Below are 21708 nucleotides of genomic sequence, written 5' to 3' on the forward strand. Positions count from 1 at the left end.
AGCCGCACACACACATTACACTCCCCACACACACCATCCCAGCCGCACACACACATTATACTCCCCATATACACTCATCCCAGCCTCACACACACATTACACTCCCCACACACACTCATCCCAGCCGCACACACACATTACACTCCCCACACACACCATCCCAGCCGCACACACACATTACACTCCCCACATACACTCATCCCAGCCACACACACACACACACTACACTCCCCACACACACTCATCCCAGCCGCACACACACATTACACTCCCCACACACACTCATCCCAGCCACACACACACACACACTGCACTCCCCACACACACTCATCCCAGCCGCACACACACATTACACTCCCCACACACACTCAACCCAGCCGCACACACACATTACACTCCCCACACACGCCATCCCAGCCGCACACACACATTACACTCCCCATATACACTTATCCCAGCCGCACACAAACATTACACTCCCCACACACACTCATCCCAGCCGCACACACACATTCCACTCCACACACACACTCATCCCAGCCGCACACACACATTACACTCCCCACACACACTCATCCCAGCCGCACACACACATTACACTCCCCACACACACTCAACCCAGCCGCACACACACATTACACTCCCCACACACACTCATCCCAGCCACACACACACATTACACTCCCCACACACACTCATCCCAGCCGTACACACACATTACACTCCCCACACACACTCATCCCAGCAAACACACTCCCCACACACACTCATCCCAGCCGCATACACACATTACACTCCCCACACACACTCAACCCAGCCACACACACACATTACACTCCCCACACACACTCATCCCAGCCGCACACACACATTACACTCCCCACACAAACTCATCCCAGCCGCACACACACATTACACTCCCCACACACACTCATCCCAGCCGCACACACACATTACACTCCCCCACACACACTCAACCCAGCCGCACACACACATTACACTCCCCACACACACTCATCCCAGCCGCACACACATTACACTCGCCCACACACACTCAACCCAGCTGCACACACACATTACACTCCCCACACACACTCATCCCAGCCGCACACACATTACACTCCCCACACACACTCATCCCAGCCGCACACACATTACTCTCCCCCACACACACTCAACCCAGCCGCACACACACATTACACTCCCCACACACACTCATCCCAGCCGCACACACACATTACACTCCCCACACACACTCATCCCAGCCGCACACACATTACACTCCCCCACACACACTCAACCCAGCCGCACACACACATTACACTCCCCACACACACTCATCCCAGCCACACACACACATTCCACTCCCCACACACACTCATCCCAGCCGCACACACATTACACTCCCCCACACACACTCAACCCAGCCGCACACACACATTACACTCCCCACACACACTCATCCCAGCCGCCCACACACATTACACTCCCCACACACACTCAACCCAGCCGCAAACACACATTACACTCCCCACACACACTCATCCCAGCCGCACACACACATTCCACTCCCCACGCACACTCAACCCAGCCACACACACATTACACTCCCCACACACACTCAATACAGCCGCACACACACATTCCACTCCCCACACACACTCAACCCAGCCACACACACACATTCCACTCCCCACACACACTCAACCCAGCCACACACACACATTACACTCCCCACACACACTCATCCCAGCCGCACACACACATTACACTCCCCACACACACTCAACCCAGCCACACACACACATTACACTCCCCACACACACTCAATCCAGCCGCGCACACACATTCCAGTCCCCACACACACTCATCCCAGCCACACACACACATTACACTCGCCACACACACCATCCCAGCCGCACACACACATTACACCCACCACACACACTCAACCCAGCCACACACACACATTACACTCCCCACACACACTCATCCCAGCCGCACACACACATTACACTCCCCACACACACTCAACCCAGCCACACAAACACATTACACTCCCCACGCACACTCATCCCAGCCACACACACACATTACACTCCCCACACACACTCATCCCAGCCGCACACACACATCACACTCCCCACACACACTCATCCCAGCCGCACACACACATTACACTCCCCACGCACACTCACCCCAGCCGCACACACACATTCCACTCCCCACACACACTCAACCCAGCCACACACACACATTACACTCCCCACACACACTCAACCCAGCCGCACACACACATTACACTCCCCACACACACTCAACCCAGCCGCACACACACATTACACTCCCCACGCACACTCATCCCAGCCACACACACACATTACACTCCCCACACACACTCATCCCAGCCGCACACACACATTACACTCCCCACACACACTCATCCCAGCCGCACACACACATTACACTCCCCACACACACTCATCCCAGCCGCACACACACATTACACTCCCCACACACACTCATCCCAGCCGCACACACATATTACACTCCCCACACACACTCATCCCAGCCGCACACACACATTACACTCCCCACGCACACTCACCCCAGCCGCACACACACATTCCACTCCCCACACACACTCAACCCAGCCACACACACACATTACACTCCCCACACACACTCAACCCAGCCGCACACACACATTACACTCCCCACACACACTCATCCCAGCCGCACACACACATTACACTCCCCACACACACTCATCCCAGCCGCACACACACATTACACTCCCCACACACACTCATCCCAGCCGCACACACACATTACACTCCCCACACACACTCATCCCAGCCGCACACACACATTACACTCCCCACGCACACTCACCCCAGCCGCACACACACATTCCACTCCCCACACACACTCAACCCAGCCACACACACACATTACACTCCCCACACACACTCAACCCAGCCGCACACACACATTACACTCCCCACATACACTCAACCCAGCCGCACACACACATTACACTCCCCACACACACTCAACCCAGCCGCACACACACATTACACTCCCCCCACACACTCATCCCAGCCGCACACACACATTACACTCCCCACACACAGTCAACCCAGCCACACACACACATTACACTCCCCACACACACTCATCCCAGCCGCACACACATTACACTCCCCACACACACTCATCCCAGCCGCACACACACATTCCACTCCCCACAAACACTCATCCCAGCCAACAAGTTGGCACTGGTTGCGCTGGAGCGTGCCACACAGCTGATGGGTCGGCTGGGGCCAGAGGACATCTAGGGAGGTGGCCTGGGGGGGGCGGGGACACCTATACGACCCGTGGCCCTAAGTTCACAGAGGGCAGCCAGAGTCGTGTGCAGCTGCTTGGCTGCCATGCCGGCTGCGGCAATGGTGTTCTGTGCCCGCCCACCCCAACCCCACAGCCCACAATCCCACCGCTACTCCCCCGACCCTGGCAGAACCCCCCGGCCAGCGACACAACTATCACCAAACTGTGGTGACAACAAACAAAGAACAAAGAACAAAGAAAAGTACAGCACAGGAACAGGCCCTTCGGCCCTCCAAGCCCGTGCCGACCATGGTGCCCGACTAAACTACAATCTTCCACACTTCCTGGGTCCGTATCCTTCTATTCCCATCCTATTCATGTATTTGTCAAGATGCCCCCTAAATGTAACTATCGTCCCTGCTTCCACCACCTCCTCCGGTAGCGAGTTCCAGGCACCCACTACCCTCTGCGTAAAAAACTTGCCTCGTACATCTACTCTAAACCTTGCCCCTCTCACCTTAAACCTATGCCCCCAAGTAATTGACCCCTCTACCCTGGGGAAAAGCCTCTGACTATCCACTCTGTCTATGCCCCTCATAATTTTGTAGACCTCTATCAGGTCTCCCCTCAACCTCCTTCGTTCCAGTGAGAACAAACCGAGTTTATTCAACCGCTCCTCATAGCTAATGCCCTCCATACCAGGCAACATTCTGGTAAATCTCTTCTGCACCCTCTCTAAAGCCTCCACATCCTTCTGGTAGTGTGGCGACCAGAATTGAACACTATACTCCAAGTGTGGCCTAACTAATGTTCTATACAGCTGCAACATGACTCGCCAATTCTTATACTCAATGCCCCGGCCAATGAAGGCAAGCATGCCGTATGCCTTCTTGACTACCTTCTCCACCTGTGTTGCCCCTTTCAATGACCTGTGGACCTGTACTCCTAGATCTCTTTGACTTTCAATACTCTTGAGGGTTCTACCATTCACTGTATATTCCCTACCTGCGTTAGTCCTTCCAAAATGCATGACCTCACATTTGTCCGGATTAAACTCCATCTGCCATCTCTCCGCCCAAGTCTCCAGACAATCTAAATCCTGCTGTATCCTCCGACAGTCCTCATCGCTATCCGCAATTCCACCAACCTTTGTGTCGTCTGCAAACTTACTAATCAGACCAGTTACATTTTCCTCCAAATCATTTATATATACTACAAAGAGCAAAGGTCCCAGCACTGACCCCTGTGGAACACCACTGGTCACAGCCCTCCAATGAGAAAAGCATCCTTCCATTGCTACTCTCTGCCTTCTATGGCCTAGCCAGTTCTGTATCCACCTTGCCAGCACACCCCTGATCCCGTGTGACTTCACCTTTTGTACTAGTCTACCATGAGGGACCTTGTCAAAGGCCTTACTGAAGTCCATATAGACAACATCCACTGCCCTGCCTGCATCAATCATCTTAGTGACCTCCTCGAAAAACTCTATCAAGTTAGTGAGACACAACCTCCCCTTCACAAAACCGTGCTGCTTCTCACTAATACGTCCATTTGCTTCCAAATGGGAGTAGATCCTGTCTCGAAGAATTCTCTCCAGTAATTTCCCTACCACTGAAGTAAGGCTCACCGGCCTGTAGTTCCCGGGATTATCCTTGCTACCCTTCTTAAACAGAGGAACAACATTGGCTATTCTCCAGTCCTCCGGGACATCCCCTGAAGACAGCGAGGATCCAAAGATTTCTGTCAAGGCCTCAGCAATTTCCTCTCCAGCCTCCTTCAGTATTCTGGGGTAGATCCCATCAGGCCCTGGGGACTTATCTACCTTAATATTTTTTAAGACACCCAACACCTCGTCTTTTTGGATCACAATGTGACCCAGGCTATCTACACCCCCTTCTCCAGACTCAACATCTACCAATTCCTTCTCTTTGGTGAATACCGATGCAAAGTATTCATTTAGTACCTCGCCCATTTCCTCTGGCTCCACACATAGATTCCCTTGCCTATCCTTCAGTGGGCCAACCCTTTCCCTGGCTACCCTCTTGCATTTTATGTACGTGTAAAAAGCCTTGGGATTTTCCTTAACCCTATTTGCCAATGACTTTTCGTGACCCCTTCTAGCCCTCCTGACTCCTTGCTTAAGTTCCTTCCTACTTTCCTTATATTCCACGCAGGCTTCGTCTGTTCCCAGCCTTTTAGCCCTGACAAATGCCTCCTTTTTCTTTTTGACGAGGCCTACAATATCACTCGTCATCCAAGGTTCCCGAAAATTGCCGTATTTATCCTTCTTCCTCACAGGAACATGCCGGTCCTGTATTCCTTTCAACTGCCGCTTGAAAGCCTCCCACATGTCAGATGTTGATTTGCCCTCAAACATCTGCCCCCAATCTATGTTATTCACTTCCCGCCTAATATTGTTATAATTAGCCTTCCCCCAATTTAGCACATTCATCCTAGGACCACTCTTATCCTTGTCCACCAGTACTTTAAAACTTACTGAATTGTGGTCACTGTTACCGAAATGCTCCCCTACTGAAACATCTACCACCTGGCCAGGCTCATTCCCAAATACCAGGTCCAGTACCACCCCTTCCCTCGTTGGACTGTCTACATATTGTTTTAAGAAGCCCTCCTGGATGCTCCTTACAAACTCCGCCCCGTCTAAGCCCCTGGCACTAAGTGAGTCCCAGTCAATATTGGGGAAGTTGAAGTCTCCCATCACCACAACCCTGTTGTTTTTCCTCTTTTCCAAAATCTGTCTACCTATCTGCTCTTCTATCTCCCGCTGGCTGTTGGGAGGCCTGTAGTAAACCCCCAATATTGTGACTGCACCCTTCTTATTCCTGGTCTCTACCCATATAGCCTCACTGCCCTCTGAGGTGTCCTCCCGTAGTACAGCTGTGATATTCTCCCTAACCAGTAGCGCAACTCCGCCACCCCTTTTACATCCCCCTCTATCCCGCCTGAAACATCTAAATTGTGGAACGTTTAGCTGCCAATCCTGCCCTTCCCTCAACCAGGTCTCTGTAATGGCAACAACATCATAGTTCCAAGTACTAATCCAAGCTCTAAGTTCATCTGCCTTATCCGTAATGCTCCTTGCATTAAAACATATGCACTTCAGGCGACCAGACCCGCTGTGTTCAGCAACTTCTCCCTGTCTGCTCTGCCTCAGAGCCACACTGTCCCTATTCCCTAGTTCTCCCTCAATGCTCTCACCTTCTGACCTATTGCTCCCTTGCCCACCCCCCTGCCATACTAGTTTAAACCCTCCCGTGTGACACTAGCAAACCTCGCGGCCAGGATATTTATGCCTCTCCGGTTTAGATGCAACCCGTCCTTCTTATACAGGTCACCCATGCCCCGGAAGAGCTCCCAGTGGTCCAGATAATGGAAACCCTCCCTCCTACACCAGCTGTTTAGCCACGTGTTTAGCTGCTCTATCTTCCTATTGCTAGCCTCACTGGCACGTGGCACAGGGAGTAATCCCGAGATTACAACCCTCGAGGTCCTGTCTTTTAACTTTCTGCCTAGCTCCCTGAACTCCTGCTGCAGGACCTCATGCCCCTTCCTGCCTATGTCGTTAGTACCAATATGTACAACGACCTCTGCCTGTTTGCCCTCCCCCTTCAGGATTCCCTCTACCCGTTCGGAGACATCCTGGACCCTGGCACCAGGGAGGCAACATACCATCCTGGAGTCACTTTCACGTCCACAGAAGCGCCTATCTGTGCCCCTGACTATAGAGTCCCCTATTACTATTACTCTTCTGCGCTTTGACCCTCCCTTCTGAACATCAGAGCCAGCCGTGGTGCCACTGCTCTGGCTGCTGCTGTTTTCCCCTGATAGGCTATCCCCCCCGACAGTATCCAAAGGGGTATACCTGTTCGAGAGGGGGACAACCACAGGGGATTCCTGCACTGACTGCCTGCCCTTTCTGGTGGTCACCCATTTCTCTGCCTGCACCTTGGGTGTAACCACATTTACATAACTGCAATCTATGACGCTTTCCGCCACCTGCATGCTCCTAAGTGCATCCAATTGCCGCTCCAACCGAACCATGCGGTCTGTGAGGAGCTCCAGTTGGGTGCACTTTCTGCAGATGAAGCCATCTGGGACGCTGAAAGCCTCCTGGACCTGCCGCAACTCACAGTCAGAGCACAGCACCCCTCTAACTGACATTGCATCAATTAATTAAAATAAATTTTTTTTATTTTTTTTTATAAATATTTTTTTTTAATTTCAAAGTTACTGTTTACTATCTGTTTCCTAGCACGAGATTTCTAATAGAAATGCGAAAGCTAAATATAGTACTCTCTGATCTCTGGCTTAGATATCCCTCTAAATTTTAATTAAGTGATTTTGTTTAATTTGTTACCAATGCTCAATTTTTTAATTTAGTGTAGAATCCCAACCAGCCACTCTGGCCACAGCTTTTCTGTGATGTCACTTCAGTTTCCCCCCGACACACACAATTTGAAAAAGGTATAAAAGTAAAAATGAGTAAAAATCACTTACTTACCTTCTGAGTGTTTTAGATGTTCTCAGGTTCTCTCGCTGACAGAGACTGCTCCTCCACCTCCGAACCTTGACCTGCACAATGCTAATAATATAATATAATAATAATATAATATGGTACTTACCTCACACCAATGGGTCTTATTATTAGGTTAGAGGAGGAGGGTGGGTGGGAGACACTACACGTGTAGTGTCTCGGGTTTCCTCTCCACCAGAATTGATTGGTTGGGGGGGGTCTTCCCAGAGGTCCGCGGGTCGAACTTCCGGTTCCCGCCTTATAAAAAAAAATAAACAGAAAAGAAGAACAGACACGGGACCAGGTAAGGCTTTTTAAATTCACTACTCACCTCCCAGAAGGCCCCTGCGCACCGCTGCCGCCGAAATCCAAAGGGCTGCTCCTGTAAAGGCAAGGCTTTTTAAATTCACTACTCACCTCCCAGAAGGCCCCTGCGCACCGCTGCCGCCGAAATCCAAAGGCTGCCGCCGAAATCCGACGTTGAATACTTTCTGAACCCCCCCCCCCCCCCCCCTCCCTCAGCAGCCACGCCATTTCCTGATGTTTAAACACACAAGTGAACCTCGCCGTCGGGAACTCGGCCCATCGGAGGCGGAGCATCGCGGAGGCCGCGGAGAATACTGGGCCGGGCCCGCTAATGATATGCAAACGGTGTTTACTGTACGTGCGCTCCGATCACATTGACGCTGCTGTCGAGGTGACGGAGAATTGCGATTTGCCGTCAACTCAGCGGCCGCCGCGATTTTGGAGTCGGAACCTGTTCTCCGCCCAATTGCGTTTCCCGATTTCGGCTTCAGCCGACGGAGAATCGCGCCCACAATGTTTTGCGCTCAACTACTTTGTGTGGTGATGAATTCCACAGGCTGACCACTCTGTGGGTGATGAAATTTCTCCTCATCTCTGTCCTAAAGGGTCAACCCCGTATCCTCAGACTGTGACCCCTGGTTCTGGACACACCCACCATCAGGAACATCCTTCTCGCATCTACCCTGCTGAGTCCTGTTCGATTTTTATAGATTTCTATGAGGTCTCCCCCCCTCATTCTTCTGAACTCCAGCGAATACAATCCATTGACATCACTCCTGCCGGTTTCAAGTGAGAGACAGTGATATCGTATTGAAATGACATCCAGGAGCTCAATGGCCCAGGTATCCCACTGAACGCTTTGCAGAGGGGAGGGGGGAGTGAGCTGGCATGGGATGGGGGGGGGGGGTTCTCCCCATTCCCCGCTACCCATCCCCTGATCCCATCTCATACTTCCTAGTTTTATAATAAGGCTCTATCCAGTATGTGCTACATTAGCAGACAACCTCTACATCCTCTGACTGAAGATAATTCATTAATTTCCATTTGCTATTCATCTGTAATTTATTGGGAAAAAGTGCTGATGTTATGCTCATGACAACAGCTTTAATGTAGAGGCAGACTGGTGATGGGGTTAGCTTCAACAACATGGGTCACAACTAATTTGGTTGAACTTCTACGCCCTGGACAATCAATCTAAGAACAATATTGAATGTGGGCATCCAGCCCATTCCTTCCAAAAGGACATGAACAATTGTTACTGTACAGGTTTATCCCAATATATCCGTCGCCCAAGAAATCAGAACCATCCAGTGCAGTAAGTGGTATTTCAGCCCATCATCAGCCCATAGCAGTGGCACGGTGGTTAGTTCTGCCGCTTCACAGTTCCAGGGTCCCAGGTTCAATTCCGGCCTTGGGTGACTGTGCGCAGTCTGCACGTTCTCCCCGTGTCTGCGTGGGTTTCCTCCGGGTGCTCCGGTTTCCTCCCACAGTCCAAAGATGTGCAGGTTAGGTGGATTGGCCATGCTAAATTGCCCTTAGTGTCCAAAAGGTTAGGTTGTATGACTGGGTTATGGGGATAGGGTGGAGCCGTGGGCTTGGATAGGGTGCTCTTTCCAAGGGCCGGTGCAGACTGGATGGGCCAAATGGCCTCCATTCTGTGGCAATGAAGCTGATTGGCCGTAGGTCAAAAAGTGACAACACGGTGAAAGTTTTCTCTGACTCTCGATGAAAATCTGTGAAAAGCCAGGATTACCGTTGAAAACCATGAGCAGGGAGAATCTGTGAAGCACAGTTAATTCAGTTCTACCAGCACTTACAGTTTAATTCTCAGGTTTGTCTTGGGCCTTAAGATTTATAAGGCTGTTGCCTCAATGGTAGTTTAAAAAAAAAAGAAAGGCCTTCAGAATCTCAAAGTGTTTCCAGCCAATAAAGAATGTCTAAATCAAGGCTGGTGTTGAAAATGCCACAGCCAATTCATATCGAGAAAGGTTCAACAAACAGCTTTGAGATAATGACCATCTGATTAACTTCACTGATGCCAGGAAACCAGGAAATCTGTTGACCTCCAAAGGAATGCAGTACGACATTTTACATCCCCCTCAAGGAGCAGAGGGGGCCTTGTTTGAATTCAAATTCTGAAAAATGTTGGCTGGGATTCAGCCCCTATGCTGCACCCGGCAGGGAGATGGGCACAATGGGTGAATCTCTCCAAAGCCCCAAATCAAGCTCCACACAAGGTGCCAGGCTGCTGGTGAGTTCGCTGGGTGTGATACCAAGTGGCACTGATGAGGCACTTCCAAGGTTCCAGGCTGGTGGAAGGCTGCCATTTTGCCTGAGTTGGGGACTGGGCCTAGGGGGTATCCTGCCTGTGTGGAGTGTCAGTGGTAATTCTGATATTAATTCGTAAAGCACATATCTGGCTGTATAACTAGCTAAAGAAATAATTTAAACATACATTGTGACCCGCGGAGCAATGGAACTAGGCACAGACACTGCACTCCTCCCATCTCGGTTGTAACATAACATCCGTGAATGAAATCTTTTTCTCTGCCTGTCACTTTTTTTCCTGATTCTCTGCTTACTTTCTCGTTTGCTTGGTCATTTGGTTGTACAGACCTTGCGATTGAAACTTTTCATCTTGCAATTATAAGGACTGATTCACAAGAATAGCAATTGTATGGGAACAACAATGTGCGCGGAACGGTAGCACAGTGGTTAGCACTGTTGCTTCACAGCGCCAGGGCCCCAAGTTCGATTCCCGCTTGGGTCACTCTCTGCACGTTCTCCCCGTGTCTGCGTGGGTTTCCTCTGGGTGCTCCGGTTTCCTCCCACAGTCCAAAGATGTGCTTAGGTGAACTGGACATTCTGAATTCTCCCTCTGTGTACCCGAACAGGTGCCGGAATGTGACGACTAGGGGCTTTTCACTGTAACTTCTTTGCAGTGTTAATGTAAGCCAACTTGTGACAATAAAAATTATTATTAAATTAAATTTATACAGCATGAGAAGAGAGTGCTGATTGTTTGGCTAGTGGACTCTGATTGGTAAAGTTGTTGCCATGGAGATCGCACCAGGGAACAGTTAATTGCCAAGAGAGAGCTGCTTGTTTGGCTGGTTGACTCTGATTGGTCAATACATTGCCATGGAGAATGAACCAAAGAATGGTTGTCCCGCAAGCCTTTGTTTAGCTGATAAATGTGCAATGCCTTTTTATCTCCTCACATAGCATGAATTGTTATCTTTACAACAGGTTTTCTTGCAATTCTGTCCTGACGGGTGCAAGTCAAAAGCTTCAACAGCATGTCTCTCTTTTCAGCAATACTTTTTTCAGCAATACGTTCTCTTTCTTTCCTTTTACATTATTTATTTTTCTTATGTCTTGCTGGGCAGTATGAATTAGAAATGCTTTTAATATCACTTTTGCTCAGTTATTCACACTCCTTTCTCTCGGTCTGAAGGTCGTGGTAACTCTGTTGTATCACTACCTTTTCAGGACAACCTGCGGTGGGCAATAAATGCCTATTTGGCAGTGATGCCAACAGCCTGAGAATTAACTTTTAAAAATCCTCAACAATTATTTCTCATTCCTGGCTGCTGTTTCGGAACATTACAGACAAGGCCCCAGTAGTAGGTTGGCTGCAGTTAGTATGTAGCTTGGCAAGTTTAAGGGGAACAGGGCCAAAACAGAGGGATAACATAGCTTCAAAATAAGCCTGTATGATTATCTATTGTGCCTATGTGGTTATAACATTGTTTTTATTCATTTGTTCATGGGTGGTGGGTGGCGCAGGCTGTGTCAGCATTTATTGCCCATCCCTAATTTCACTTGACAGGGCAGTTAAGAGTCAACCACATGAGGGCAGCACGGAGGCACAGTGGTTAGCCGTGCTGCCTCACGGCGCCGAGGTCCCAGGTTCAATCCCGGCTCTGGGTCACTGTCCGTGTGGAGTTTGCACATTCTCCCCGTGTTTGCGTGGGTTTCGCCCCCACAGCCCTTGATGTGCAGGGTGGGTGAATTGGACACGCTAAAATGCCCCTTAATTGGAAAAAAAAATGAATTGGGTACTCTAAATTTTTTAAAAAGAGTCAACCACATTGCTGTGGGTCTGAAGTCATGTGTAGGGCAGACCGGGTAAGGTCGGCAGATTTCCTCCCTAAAGGACATTAGTGAACCAGATGGGTTTTTACGACAATCGACAAAAGAACATAGAACATACAGTGCAGAAGGAGGCCATTCGGCCCATCGAGTCTGCACTGACCCACTTAAGCCGTCACTTCCACCCTATCCACGTAACCCAATAACCCCTCCGAACATTTTTTGGACATTAAGGCAATTTTTTATCATGGCCAATCCACCCAACCTGCACATCTTTGGACTGTGCACCCGGAGGAAACCCACGCAGACATGGGGAGAACGTGCAGACTCCGCACAGACAGTGACCCAGCGGGGAATCGAACCTGGGACCCGGGTGCTGTGAAGCCACAGTGCTAACCATTGTGCTACCGTGCTGCCCCTACAATGGTTTCATGGTCATCATTCCAGATTTTTATTGAATTCAAATTTCACCATCTGCAGCAGTGGGATTTGAACCTGAGACCCCAGATCATTACCCTAAGTTTCTGGTTTCTAGTCCAGGGACGATACCACTATGCCACCACCTCCCCTAATGACCTAGTGATTCTGTAATATGGAAATATTCTTGGATCCTTTGTTGAGGCCACAGCTGGCGTACTGTGTGCAATTCTGGTCACCACATTATAGGAAGGATGTGATCGCACTGGAGGGGGTGCAGAGGAGATTCACCAGGATGTTGCCTGGGGTGGAACATTTAAGTTATGAAGAGAGGTTGGATAGGCTTGGGTTGTTTTCTCTGGAGCAAGAAATCTGAGGGGTGACCTGATCGAGGTGGACAGAATTATGAGGGGTATGGACAGGGTGGATAGGGAGCCCCTTCGTTGAAGGGTCGGTTACGAGGGGTCACAAGTTCAAAGTGAGGGGTGGGAGGTTGAGGGAGGATTTTAGGAAAAATCTTTTACTCAGTGAGTGGTGATGGGCTGGAGCGCACTGCCTGGGAGGGTGGGAGAGGTGGGATGCCTCACATCCTTTAAAAAGCATCTGGATGAGTACTTGGCACATCAAGGGTGGGATTCTCCGATCACCCGCCGGGTCGGAGAATCGCCGGGGGCGGGCGTGAATCCCGCCCCCAACGGTTACCGAATTCTCCAGCACCGGATATTCGGCAGGGGTGGGAATCGGGCCGCGCCGGTTGGCGGCCCCCCCCGGCGATTCTCCGGGCCAAATGGGCCGAAGTCCCGCTGCTGGAATGCCTGTCCCGCCGGTGTGGATTAAACCACCTCTCTTACCGGCGGGACAAGGCGGCGCGGGTGGGCTCCAGGGTCCTGGGGGGGGGCGCAGGGCGATCTGGCCCCGGGGGGTGCCCCCCCGGTGGCCTCGCCCGCGATCGGGGCCCACCGATCCGCGGGCGGGCCTGTGCCGTGGGGGCACTCTTTTCCTTCCGCCTTTGCCACGGTCTCCACCATGGCGGAGGCGGAAGAGACCCCCTCCACTGCGCATGCGCGGGGATGCCGTGAGCGGCCGCTGACACTCCCGCGCATGCGCCGCCCGGCAAAGTCATTTCCGCGCTAGTAAGCGGGGCACCAAAGGCCTTTCCCGCCAGCTGGCAGGGCGGAAATCAGTCCGGCGCGGGCCTAGCCCCTCAAGGTTAGGGCTTGGCCACTCAAGATGCGGAGGATTCTGCACCTTTGGGGCGGCACGATGCCGGACTGGTTCGTGCTGTTTTTGGCGCCAGTCGGCGGACATCGCGCCGATTGCGGAGAATTCCGCCCTATAACATTCAAGGCTATGGGCCGAGCGCTGGTAAATGGGGCTAGGTGGGCAGGTCAGTGCCTTTCATGCAGCGGTGCAGATTCGATGGGCCGAAGGGCCTCTTCTGCACTGTAGCATTCTGTGATCCTGCAATATTGTAATACTGTTGTAAACCTAGAATATTATAATACTGTTGTGATTCTATATTGCAGAGAACACATTATTGTACCCTTGGAGTGTTCATGTCACATTGTAATACTGCAATAAACTTGTAATCAGTAATGCCGTAGGTTCCTGCATTATATTGATCCTGTACTGTCAATAACCTGTAATATTATAATCGTGCAATGTATATGGAATACTGTAATATTGAACTGAAGATGTAATATTGTAATTTATTTTATTTATTTACAGGGTGTGGACATCGCTGGCTCGGCCCAGCATTTATCGCCCATCCCTGGTTGCCCTTGAGAAGGTGGTGGTGAGCTGCCTTCTTGAACCGGTGCAGAATCTCGGCACACCCACGGTGCTGTTAGGGAGGGAGTTCCAGGATGTTGCCCCACCGAGAGTGAAGGAACGACGATATATTTCTAAGTCAGGATGGTGAGTGACTTGGAGGGGAACCTCCAGGTGGTGGTTGTTCCTGGAATATTTATTGTTAAAGTTAATTATAATTAAATATGATGAATAAGTTAATCAACTAAGACTAGGCGGTAGTTTTAAATAATGGATGGATAGGATTGAGGTGGGATTCTGGCGGTCGGATTCTCGGAGACTGGATGCAGCCTGCTGCGGGCTGGGGGCGGGATCTCCTGGTCCCACCGCTGGCAATGGGATTTCTCACCGCCCCGGGAACCCCGCGGCAAGGCTGCACCATCGGCAGGACCAGAAGATCCCGCTGGCGTGAACAGCTGGAAAGCCTCACCCATAATGCAGGGGGAAGGGGGTTATAACACAGGTTGGGTATAAATCAAGAGGGGATCCCGACAGTACAGCAGGAGGCCATTTGGCCCATTAAGTCTGCACCGACCCTCTGAAAGAGCACCCTACCCAGGTCCACTCCTCGTCCAGTCTACCCCATCCTTGTAACCTAACCTTTGGATTTTTGTTCATTGTCATTTTAATTAGGGAATGCACCACAGCTGCAGAAAAGGAGGTAGTTGAGGAGGGTTTGTCTACTGAGTCAGTATGGGTGGAAGTCAGAAACAAGAAAGGAGCAGTCACTTTATTGGGAGTTTTCTATAGACCCCCCAATAGCAGCAGAGAGATGGAGGAACAGATTGGGCGGCAGATCTTGGAAAAGTGCAGAAGTAACAGAGTTGTTGTCATGGGTGACTTCAACTTTCCTAATATTGACTGGAACCTGCTTAGTGCAAATGGTTTAGATGGAGGAGATTTTGTCAGGTGTGTACAGGAAGGATTCCTGACTCAATATGTAGATAGGCCGACTAGCGGGGTGGCCATATTGGACTTGGTGCTCGGCAACGAACCAGGTCAGGTGTCAAATTTCTCTGTGGGAGAGCATTTCGGTGACAGTGACCACAACTCCTTGACCTTTACCGTAGTCATGGAGAGGGATAGGAGCACACAGTATGGGAAGGTATTTAATTGTGGGAGGGGAAATTATACTGCTATTAGACAGGAGCTGAGGAGCATGAAGTGGGAACAATTGTTCTTGGGGAAATACACAACAGTAATGTGGGGATTGTTTAAGGAGCACTTGCTGCGAGTGCTGAATAGTTTTGTCCCACTGAGACGAGGAAGGAATGGTAAGGTGAAGGAGCCTTGGATGACAAGAGAAATGGAGCTTCTAGTCAAGAGGAAGAAGGAAGCTTACATAGTTTGAGGAAGCAAGGATTTGACTCGGCTCTAGAGGGTTACAAGGTAGCCAGGAAGGAACTCAAAAATGGACTGAGGAGAACTAGAAGAGGGCATGAAAAAGCCCTGGCGAGAAGGATTAGGGAAAACCCCAAGGTGTTCTACACTTATGTGAGAAATAATAGGATAATCAGAGTGAGAGTAGGGCCAATCAGGGATAGTGGAGGGAATTTGTGCCTAGAGTCTGAAGAGATGGGGGAGGCCCTAAATGAATATTTTGCTTCAGTATTCACTAGAGAGAGGGACCTTGTTGCTCATGAGAACAGTGTGAACGAGGTTAATAGACTCAAACAGGTTGATATTAAGAAGGAGGATGTGCTGGAAATTTTGAAAAGCATCAGGATAGATAAGTCCCCTGGGCCTGACGGGATATACCCAAGGTTACTAAGGGAAGCGAGGGAGGAGATTGCTGCGCCGTTGGCGATGATCTTTGCGTCCTCACTCTCCACTGGAGAAGTACCGGATGATTGGAGGGAGGCGAATGTTGTTCCCCTGTTCAAGAAAGGGAATAGGGAAATCCCTGGGAATTACAGACCCATCAGTCTTACGTCTGTGGTGAGCAAAATATTGGAAAGGATTCTGAGAGATAGGATTTATGATTATTTCGAAAAGCATAGTTTGATTTAAAGATAGTCAGCATGGCTTTGTGAGGGGCAGGTCATGCCTCACAAGCCTCATTGAATTCTTTGAGGATGTGACGGGACACATTGATGAAGGTCGGGCAGTGGATGTGGTGTACATGGATTTCAGTAAGACATTTGATAAGGTTCCACATGGTAGGCTCATTCAGAAAGTTAGGGGGCATGGGATACAGGGAAATTTGGCTGTCTGGATACAGAATTGGCTGGCCGAAAGAAGATAGCGAGTGGACGGAAAGTATTCCGCCTGGAGGTCGGTGACCAGTGGTGTCCCGCAGCGATCTGTTCTGGGACCTCTGCTCTTTATGGTTTTTATAAATGACTTGGATGAGGAAGTGGAAGGGTGGGTTAGTAAGTTTGCCGATGACACGATGGTTGGTGGAGTTGTAGATAGTGTTGAGGGTTGTTGCAGGTTACAACAGGACATTGACAGGATGCAGAGCTGGGCTGAGAAGTGGCAGATGGAGTTCAACCTTGACAAATTTGAAGTGATTCATTTTGGAAGGTCGAATTTGAATGCTGAATACAGGGTTAAAGGCAGCATTCTTGGAAGTGTGGAGGAACAGAGGGATCTTGGGGTCCACGTACATACATCCCTCAAAGTTGCCACCCAGGTTGATAGGGATGTTAAGAAGGCGTATGGTGTGTTAGCTTTCATTAACAGGGGGATTGAGTTTAAGAGCCGTGAGGTTTTGCTGCAGCTTTATAAACCCCTGGTTCGACCACACTTGGAATATTGTGTCCAGTTCTGGTCGCCTCATTATAGGAAAGATGTGGATGCTTTCGAGAGGGTACAGAGGAGATTTACTAGGATGCTGCCTGGACTGGCGGGCACGTCTTATGAAGAAAGGTTGAGGAAGCTAGGGCTTTTCTCACTGGAGCGAAGAAGGCAGAGATGTGACTTGAGAGAGGTGTACAAGGTGATGAGAGGTATGGATAGAGTGGAAAGCCAGAGACTTTTCCCCCGGGTGGAAATGGCTGTCACGAGGGACATAATTTTAAGGTGATTGGAGGAAGGTATAGGGGAGATGTCAGAGGTAGGTTCTTTACACAGAGAGTGGTGGGTGTGTGGAATGCACTGCCAGCAGAGGTGGTGGAGTCAGAGTCATTGGGGACATTTAAGCGACTCTTAGACAAGTTCATGGACAGCAGTAAATTGAAGGGGTGTAGGTTAGGTTGATTTTAGATTAGGATAAATGGTCGGCACAACATCGTGGACCGAAGGGCCTGTACTGTGCTGTCCTGTTCTATGTTCTATGTCACGTGTACCGAGGTACAGTGAAAAGTATTTTTCTGCGAGCAGCTCATCAGATCATTAAGTACATGAAAAAAAAAGGAAATAAAAGAAAATACATAATAGAGCAACGCAAGGTACACAATATAACAACATAAACACCAGCAACGGGTGAAGCATACAGGGTGTAGTGTTAATGAGGTCAGTCCATAAGAGGGTCATTTCGGAGTCTGGTAAGAAGGGGAAGAAGTTGTTTTTGAGTCTGTTCGTGCGTGTTCTCAGACTTTTGTAACTCCTGCCCGATGGAAGAAGTTGGAAGAGTGAGTAAGCCCGGTGGGAGGGGTCTTTGATTATGCTGCCCGCTTTCCCCAGTCAGCGGGAGGTGTAGATGGAGTCAATGGATGGGAGGCAGGTTTGTGTGATGGACTGGGACGTGTTCACGACTCTCTAAGTTTCTTGCGGTCCTGGGCCGAGCAGTTGCCATACCAGGCTGTGATGCAGCCAGATAGGATGCTTTCTATCTGTAAAAGTTGGTGAGAGGTAATGTGGACATGCCGAATTTCCTTAGTTTCCTGAGGAACTATAGGTGCTGTTGTGCTTTCTTGGTGGTGGCGTCGACATGGGTGGACCAGGACAGATTTTTGGAGATGTGTACCCCTAGGAATTTGAAACTGCTAACCATCTCCACCTCGGCCCTGCTGATGCTGACCTGCATTAAAGGGCAATTTATCACGTTCAACCCACGTAACCTGCACATCTTTGGACTGTGGGAGGAAACCGGAGCACCCGGAGGAAACCCCCGCAGACACGGGAAGAACGTGCAGACTCCACACAGACAGTCACTCGAGGCCGGAATTGAACCCGGGTCCCTGGAGCTGTGACGCAGCAGTGCTAACCACTATGCCACCCTAAATTGAAGGAATATAAGTCAAAAAGAACAGATAGAGCATTAATAAATTGGGGCACGCTTTCAAATTTGTGGATGATACAATACATGGAAGTATTGTGCACAATGAGAAAAATAATGCTAAACTTTGTGAGGGCATAGACAGGATGTTGTGATGCAGAGGAAATTGAATGCAGAGAATTGTGAAGCGATTAATTTTGTTCGAAGAATGAGGAGAGGCAATATAAAATCTAGGATAAAATTTGAAAGGGGGCTGCAGGAGCAGATACACTTGGGAGATACATGAACATATCATGGGATGCATCAGGGCAAATTGAGAAACTGGTTAATATAGCATAAGGGATTCTGCAGTAGTTTTATATATTGCATCCTACTTGTTTCGAAACAATATGCAGTGAAACCGTATTGCACGTAGAGACTCTATTGATCTTAATTAAATAGGCCATAGAGCACAAAACATAAAAGGAGGTCATGATGAACATTTCTAAAAACCTGGCCAAGGTGATAAGAAGACATATCATATGCTTACATTCATCAGCCGGGGCATTGAGTCCAGGAGTTGGGAAAATATGTTGCAGCTATATAAAACCTTGGTTAGGCCGCATTTGGAGTATTGCGTGCAGTTCTGGTCACCACGTTATCAGGGCGTGGAAGTTTTGGAGAGAGTGCAAAGAAGGTTTACCAGGATGTTGCCTGGTCTCTAGGCTGTTTGCTATGAGGAGAGGTTGAATAAACTAGGATTGTTTTCACTGGAAAGACAGAGGCTAAGGGGTGACCTGATAGAGGTCTACAAAATTATGAGAGGCATAGAGAGGGTGGATAGTCAGAGGCTTTTTCCAAGGATGGAAGTGCCAATTACAAGGGGCACAGGTTCAAGGTGAGAGGGGGAAAGTCTAAGGGAGATGTGCGCGGTACGTGTTTCACACAGAGAGTAGTGGGTGCCTGGAATGCGCTGCCATTGGATGTGGTGGAAGCAGGCACGTTAGTAACATTTACGAGGCATCTGGATGGGCCCATGAATAGGGAGGATAGAGGGATACGGACCGAGTAAGGATAGAAGGTTTTTTTTTAGTTAAGGCATTGTGATCGGCACAGGCTTGAAGGGCCGAAGGGCCTGTTCCTGTGCTGTACTTTTCTTTGTTCTTTATGAGGAACTTCAGTTCCGTGGATAGATTGGAGAAGCTGGGAAGTTTCCCTTGGCGAGCAGAAGGTTGAGAGGAGATTTAATAAAGATATCAAAATCATGAGGGGTTTGGACAGAGTAAATAGAGAAAAACTGAACCTGTTGGTGGAAGGACCCAGAACCAGAGGACACTGATCTGTGAAAAGAAAAAATAAATGGTGACAGGAGGGAAAACGTTCTTATGCAGCAAGTGGATGGAACAATATTGAATCATGGCTTGCTAAAGTGAATTAGACCATTATCTGGAGAGAAGGAAAATGTCAGGGTTATGGAGAAAAGGCAGAAAAGGGACACCAGCTGAGTTGCTCTTGCAGAGAGTCAGGACCGACACATTAATTGGGATAGCTTCCTTCTGTTCTGTAACCAGTTTATGATTCTATAATAGGGTGGGGTACAAATCAAGCACATTATTAATAGGGCAGGATGTTAATAGGACAGCGTATAAATGGAACAGGGCATTAATAGATTGGATATTAAGAGAGCGAGATAATAATAGTGTTACCACACACCGGGCTAGTACACGGTCAATTTCAGCCCCACTCATCCCGTTGTCACAACACAAGTGAATTAATTCTTCTAAAAATTCCCAAAACCTTTGGCCCTCAGCTGGCCAATGATTACAGTCACCAGGTTTGTAAGTTGCAACACAATTACTGTTTAGTTATGACAAGAATAATAAAAAAAGAACAAACAAAGAACAAAGAAAAGTACAACACAGGAACAGGCCCTTCGGCCCTCCAAGCCCGTGCCGACCATGCTGCCCGACTAAACTACAATCTTCTACACTTCCTGGGTCCGTATCCCTCTATTCCCATCCTATTCATGTATTTGTCAAGATGCCCCATAAATGTCACTATCGTCCCTGCTTCCACCACCTCCTCCGGTAGCGAGTTCCAGGCACCCACTACCCTCTGTGTAAAAAACTTGCCTCGTACATCTACTCTAAACCTTGCCCCTCACACCTTAAACCTATGCCCCCTAGTAATTGACCCCTCTACCCTGGGGAAAAGCCTCTGACTATCCACTCTGTCTATGCCCCTCATAATTTTGTAGACCTCTATCAGGTCTCCCCTCCACCTCCGTCGTTCCAGTGAAAACAAGCCGAGTCTATTCAACCGCTCCACATAGCTAATGCCCTCCATACCAGGCAACATTCTGGTGAATCTCTTCTGCACCCTCTCTAAAGCCTCCATATCCTTCTGGTAGTGTGGCGACCAGAATTGAACACTATACTCCAAGTGTGGCCTAACTAAGGTTCTATACAGCTGCAACATGACTTGCCAATTCTTATACTCAATGCCCCGGCCAATGAAGGCAAGCATGCGGTAAGCCTTCTTGACTACCTTCTCCACCTGTGTTGCCCCTTTCTGTGACCTGTGGACCTGTAATCCACAATAATGATGAATTATGTAGTAAATACACTTGTATAATAACCAAGCCAACCTAATACCCCGCTTTAACCGTCCCACCCTCTACCCACACACACACACAAGACAGACAAACACAGAGGGCGGAAGGGGAAAATAATAAGGAATGAAGGTCAAAAATAAGAGTCTTTGCTTCCAATGGTGGTTCTGTAGCAGTCTTTCCTCATAGCACACTGGTTGACCAAAGTCCTTGGTTTGCAACTGCAAATGGTCTTCTTTGCAGAGTCATTCATTCAGTCCGTTACTTACAGGCAGCAGGCCTTCTGGAGTTCTTATCAAACGGGGCCTTCAACTCAAGGCTCACACTCAGGCCTATTTTTTTCTTGAAACACTTTATCTAACATCAAACCCTGCTTTCAATTTGTGGTTTGACTTCAAGCCTTTATCGTCTCAAGAGAATGACACCCGGTCTTGCTGGAGAGTGAGTTAGCCCTCACAGTGGCCT

At 49.3% G+C, this 21708-nt stretch overlaps 1 long non-coding RNA gene across 1 annotated transcript in view; it reads left to right on the forward strand.

The window, feature by feature from the left end:
• LOC140428709 (uncharacterized) overlaps positions 1–21708 on the forward strand; it is a 180590-nt gene that overhangs the window by 19539 nt on the left and 139343 nt on the right. Inside the window, exon 2 of the long non-coding RNA XR_011948831.1 lies at positions 14411–14599. This is a non-coding gene — a long non-coding RNA (uncharacterized lncRNA). The remainder of the gene's footprint in view (positions 1–14410; positions 14600–21708) is intronic.

The sequence above is a fragment of the Scyliorhinus torazame genome, chromosome 8 (genome assembly GCF_047496885.1).
Source record: "Scyliorhinus torazame isolate Kashiwa2021f chromosome 8, sScyTor2.1, whole genome shotgun sequence".
NCBI classification, from domain to species: domain Eukaryota; kingdom Metazoa; phylum Chordata; class Chondrichthyes; order Carcharhiniformes; family Scyliorhinidae; genus Scyliorhinus; species Scyliorhinus torazame.